This window comes from Leptopilina heterotoma, unplaced genomic scaffold, assembly GCF_015476425.1.
Source record: "Leptopilina heterotoma isolate Lh14 unplaced genomic scaffold, ASM1547642v1 Lhet_92, whole genome shotgun sequence".
Classification (NCBI taxonomy): domain Eukaryota; kingdom Metazoa; phylum Arthropoda; class Insecta; order Hymenoptera; family Figitidae; genus Leptopilina; species Leptopilina heterotoma.
The window spans coordinates 2,260,435-2,266,712 of NW_025111199.1; positions in this window are offsets into that span (position 1 = coordinate 2,260,435).

A 6,278-nucleotide genomic window follows, 5' to 3' on the forward strand; every position below is an offset into this window, starting at 1 on the left:
TGCTTTTTGAACAATATTTTTGGCAAAAGGTTGCATTCTGACGTGGAATCATTCAATGATATACTTCAAAGGATGCAAAGACAGAAAAATGTAAAGTTCACTTTGCCTGATGAAGTAGAAAAAAATGGCAATTGTTCATAGTCAATATGACAGATTCTGAAATTCGTGAATTAAAAGTGAAACGTGGTGCTTTAAAACGCTCACTTACCACGAACGAAACAGCGTTAGATAAAATTAACAAATCAACATATTTAGCTTCTTTAGATCCAATCGGACGATTACAAAGAATTGAAGAAAATTGGAATGAATTCCAAACAATTCAGTCGCGACTAGAAATTCTTTGTTGTGATAATGAGGAAGAATTAATCACAAATTCTAATGAAAGAGATAATTTTGAAAGTAGACATTTTAAAGTAACTGGTAAACTGAAAGGCATTATTAGCGAATTACCTACTGATAGCACCCGAAAAAGTTCTCCGGCATTGTCTTCTTCTAATTCATCAAACGTTCGCGATCTTGACATTATCACAAATATCAAATTGCCGACGATAAATCTGCCAACATTTTCTGGCAGCTACGATACGTGGATAGGTTTCTCGGAAATTTTTAAATCCATTATTCATGAAAGTGAAAGAATTCCTGATATTCAAAAATTGCATTATTTAAAATCTTGTTTAAAGGATGAAGCAGCAACTGTAACTGCTTTTTTAGAAACATATATCCTCAAACAATTACCATGTTGCGTGGGAGTTTCTTGAAGAACGGTTTAATAATCATAGATTTATTGTTGAAATTCACACTAAAGCCCTCATCGAATTTCCCTATGTATCTAAAGAATTCTCAATTCGCTCTTTATTAGATCATGTGCAAAAACATTTTCGCGCATTAGAAGCATTAAAGGTACCTGTTGATAAGTGGGATACAATATTAATTTTACTTATCAAGGGTAGGTTAAATCAATTTAATCGAGATAATTAGAAGAAACTCGTCTTAGAGATAGTCAAAATTAAGCAAACATTTCAAACAACAAAGTTGATAAATCAAATTCCTTTAATAAAAAACACAATGCTCAACATACTCATGTTTCTACACAAGGAAAACCCATTTTCTTTCTTTGTAAAGGTGAACATCCAATTTATTCTTGCGAACAATTTCTAAAATTATCAGTAAATGAGCGTGTTGAAAAGGTTAAAGCTTTATCTTCGTGTAATAATTGTTTACTGCAAAATTCTCAAGATCACAAATGTCGTTTAGGTCCTTGCAAAAAATGTAATGGAAAACATAATTCATTATTACATTCAGACCAAAGTCAGTTTCAAGTTACAGGTTTGTCATTATCGCAAACTACAATTATAAAATCAGTTAATACAATAATTAAATCTTGAGTTAACAATTATGATGAAAGATTAGAACTTTTTGTTATTTCTCGTATTACAAGTAAATTTCCCTCAATTCAAATGAATCAAAATAAACTGCAAATTCCTCAAAACATTGTTCTGGCTGACCCCGAATTTTACAAGCCTGCAGAAATCGATGCTTTAATAGGAGTTCAATTATTTTACAAACTTCTTTCCATTGGTCAAATCAAAATACCAAATCATGATGCCATTTTGCAGAAGATTTCTATGCAAGACACCTTCCTTTTTAAAAAGCAATTTGGATTTTTTCTTTCGGATTTGTCAATCTTGAAATAAACTGTCCGCAATTGGACAACTAACTTTTTGGAGTTTCGATCTGAATGCTGTCTGCAGATTATGATATTAAATAAAAATTAAAAACAAACCATTATTTTTATTCTACAAATATATACTAATATAGGCAAAAAAGTTTTTTAAATATTTATAACAAAAGACCTAAGAAATTTTTTTTTTAAATTTAGTCTTTTAAGAGCCTTCTAAAGTGTAGTAGTACCTTAACAAACTTATTCGCATAATTGCCTATTGTTTTCGATTTTGTCACAATACAAAGGGAAAAAACTCACAGAAGGTAAGTGGTCAACTTTCAATTACGGAATACGAAAATGATCATGATTCTATTATCAAAATTGCCCAGTTAAGCGAATTTTTTCAAGAAATTAAAGAATTAACAGAGCATCGGCCTATCATAACAAGAGTAAACTCTTAAACTTGAATCCATTTGTAGAGAAAGGTGTGTTAAAAGTTGATGGAAGATTAGTAACCTCCCATCTGAAACTAAATCAAAAACATCTGATAGAACTTCCACGCAATCATTTTATTACCGCTTTAATTATACGCGAACATCACAAAAAATTAAAACACGCAGGAATTCAATCAACACTTTATTTAGTGCGCGAAACCTATTGGCAGTTTTGATTGCACAATGGGACACCTACCTGCGTATCGAATTATTTATTCGCGACCATTTGCTGTTCTCGGAGTAGATTATTGTGGTCCCTTTTTTATCAAATAAAAAAGGTACCGCAATACAAAGAAATTAAAATCATATCTAGCAGTTTTTGTTCGTTTTGTAACTCGCGCAGTGCATCTTGAATTAGTGAGTGACCTTACTACGGAGGCATTTATTAGGTGCTTAAAAAAGGTATTCGCACGTCGAGGCAAAGCCAGTAAAATTTACTCTGATAATAATGCAACAAATTTTGTAGGTGCAAATAGACACTTTGAAGAATTAGAAGAATTGTTCAACTCAACAGATCATAAACAAAAGGTAAATAAATTCTTAGAAAGCGAAAGAATTGTTTGGAAATTTAGTCCTCCAAGAGCACCTCATTTTTGTGGGTTATGGGAGGCTGCAGTCAAATCTTTTAAACATCACTTCACGCGTACTGTAGGAGAGGCTGTATTAACATTTGAACACTAGTAGTTTTACGAGAAGACAATCTTCCTCCCCTGCAATGGAGTTTAGGGCGAATAAGTAAAACACACCCAGGACCAGACGGAGCCGTGAGAGTGGTTACAGTGAAAACACAAAATGGAACTTATAAACGATCAATTAGAAGTCTATATCCGCTTCCAATTGCGTCAGAAATCGAAAAATCATATCAAACATAACTCTCTTCATTTACACTAAATTTATTGTAAACACTTTTAAAAAGAAGGGGGGAACAACGAACAAGATTTCATTTTTTAATTTATCATCGTTGTTATCCAATTAAACAAGTTGATCATTTCATGATCATTTAGCTTCCTCAATACAATATATACCTATTGTATAATTTTTTATTTTAGAATAATTATTTACAAGTGTTAAGATACACATGCTAGTGTTCAGTCGGGTTCAGTCCCTTCTAGAACTCTGGTAATTTTCAGATGATAAGATTAAATAAATTTCGATGAAATAAATTTTTATTTTCGTTTTTACCAAATTTTGATTGTCTGATGGCGTACGGGTGGACCTGCTACTACTAAAAAATTCAAATAAAATTCTCTATTCTTCAGGATTGTGTAGGGTTCAGTCCCTACTAGAACTCTGGTAATTTTCAGATGATTAGAATTACTAAAATCGGAAGAAATAAATTTTTATTTTCGTTTTTACCAAATTTTGATTGTCTGTTGGCGTACGGGTGGACCTGCTACTACTAAAAAATTCAAATAAAATTCTCTATTCTTCAGGATTGTGTAGGGTTCAGTCCCTACTAGAACTCTGGTAATTTTCAGATGATTAGATTTAATAAATTTCGATGAAATAAATTTTTATTTTCGTTTTTACCAAATTTTAATTGTCTGATGGCGTACGGGTGGACCTGCTACTACTAAAAAATTCAAATAAAATTCTCTATTCTTCAGGATTGTGTAAGGTTCAGTCCCTACTAGAACTCTGGTAATTTTCAGATGATTAGATTTAATAAATTTCGATGAAACAAATTTTTATTTTCGTTTTTACCAAATTTTGATTGTCTGATGGCGTACGGGTGGACCTGCTACTACTAAAAAATTGAAATGAAATTCTCTATTCTTAAGGATTGTGTAGGGTTCAGTCCCTACTAGAACTCTGGTAATTTTCAGATGATTAGATTAAATAAATTCCGATGAAATAAATTTTTATTTTCGTTTTTACTAAACTTTGATTGTCTGATGGCGTACGGGTGGACCTGCTACTACTAAAAAATTCAAATAAAATTCTCTATTCTTCAGGATTGTGTAGGGTTCAGTCCCTACTAGAACTCTGGTAATTTTCAGATGATAAGATTAAATAAATTTCGATGAAATAAATTTTTATTTTCGATTTTACCAAATTTTGATTGTCTGATGGCGTACGGGTGGACCTGCTACTACTTAAAAATTCAAATAAAATTCTCTATTCTTCAGGATTGTGTAGGGTTCAGTCCCTACTAGAACTCTGGTAATTTTCAGATGATTAGATTTAATAAATTTCGATGAAACAAATTTTTATTTTCGTTTTTACCAAATTTTGATTGTCTGATGGCGTACGGGTGGACCTGCTACTACTAAAAAATTGAAATGAAATTCTCTATTCTTCAGGATTGTGTAGGGTTCAGTCCCTACTAAAACTCTGGTAATTTTTAGATGATTAGATTTGTTAAATTTGAAAGAAATAAATTTTTATTTTCGTTTTTACTAATTTTGATTGTCTGATGGCGTTCGGGTGAGGGTGCTTGTTAAGGATGAATTTTGAATACTTTAATTTATTAATCAAAATTCTTATTTTTACAAAAACTAGTTTTAACAATTTGCTAACAAATTAATTAAACACAAAAATTTAAATAAAAATGTCTCAAGGTAAAACGTTATTTGCCCTTCGAAAATAATTTATTTATTTAAAGGTAGTGGATCCTTTCTTAGATTATTATTGTTCAATAATCCCGGATAGACGGTATTTATATTTAAATAAAAGGTATAAAGTAAAAAAGACAGGTGTGAAAAAGTTAATCGTAATAAAACACTACAATATGTGTGTAATGTGATTCTCACAGTTTATTCAACTTTAAATTCTCCAACATTAGAAACAATAATGTGTATCTTATATTTTTACATATATTGACAATTATAGTTATTCCAAATAATTAGCTGTAACTCTTTAGCAATAGTTATTGCACATTTTATATTTAGTTAATATAAAGAAAAAAAGGTTTGTATAGAATTTATTAAATTCTTGTAAAATAGTATTGTGTATGACTCTCAATGTGTGTGTGAATAATAGTAGTTATTTGACAATTTTACTCACCAATAAAAATAACATATTTTATATATTGTTATTACCCTTAGACTTCTGTGTTTTTCCTCAAATAACCCAAGTTATGTCACTTGAAAAATGACACTATTGTCATCAAAATTGCTTATCGCTTATTCTCTCTAATTTCTTTATTCAGAATCTTCTTTGATTTGTTCCAACAATAATAAATTAATAATTTCAAATCAACTTACAATATTCAAACTACAGGGTCACTGCATTTAAATATTTGGTTGATGATATTATTTAATCAATCGATTTTAAGTGCATTAGACGGAGGTTGATATTTCTAATATCAATGAGACTTTAATTATTTTAATTTATTTTTGTTCAATTCAAATTATTTCTTTACTACTTTATTACTACTCAAATCACTTTCTTTCACAGAACTTCAATTCAATATTTAAATCAACTTTTTTTATTATAAATATTTCACTTCACAATTTATGTCGTATAAATTCACTATATTTATTAAATTCACAAATCAACCCTTCTTTCGGGGATAAAATATAAACATCCGACTTTGCGGGAAATGCAAAATATAAACTCTACCAATTTTCGGTACAAACAATATATTACGCAGCCTTACTGCGGGAGGAACAAATTCAGACTCAATCGTTAAATCGATCGAAGTTATGGATCACACCCTGAAATTGCATTAAAATGTTAATAGTGGGGAGACTGTTACACACAGTTCATTAAACTTGTTTGTTGCCAGGCAAGCTTTTCGCAAGCTTGCAAATTCCTAAAGTTGGCTAACACGAGTTCAATGCTCTAAATCCACTATACTTTTAATGTGTATGTTGCTTTTCTTGATATTTAAAACAATACATTTAGAGTCTTCCACTGGAAAATAACTCTTTCGAAATATGGGTGTTGTCCATACTTCTTAGCGATTCTTAATTTTAATAAATTAAAATGTCATTTAATATTGTTAGTGCAAAAGAAAATATATCCAAATTACTATTTAGGTAAAATTAAGGATAACAAATAGTAAATTTGTTACTTTTAAATGATAGATAGTTTGAATTGTCTTTGTGTGAATGATTTGTATGCTATAGTGTACTTAAATCTAATTACAAAATTCCTAATTTTTTAAATGAAGTTAT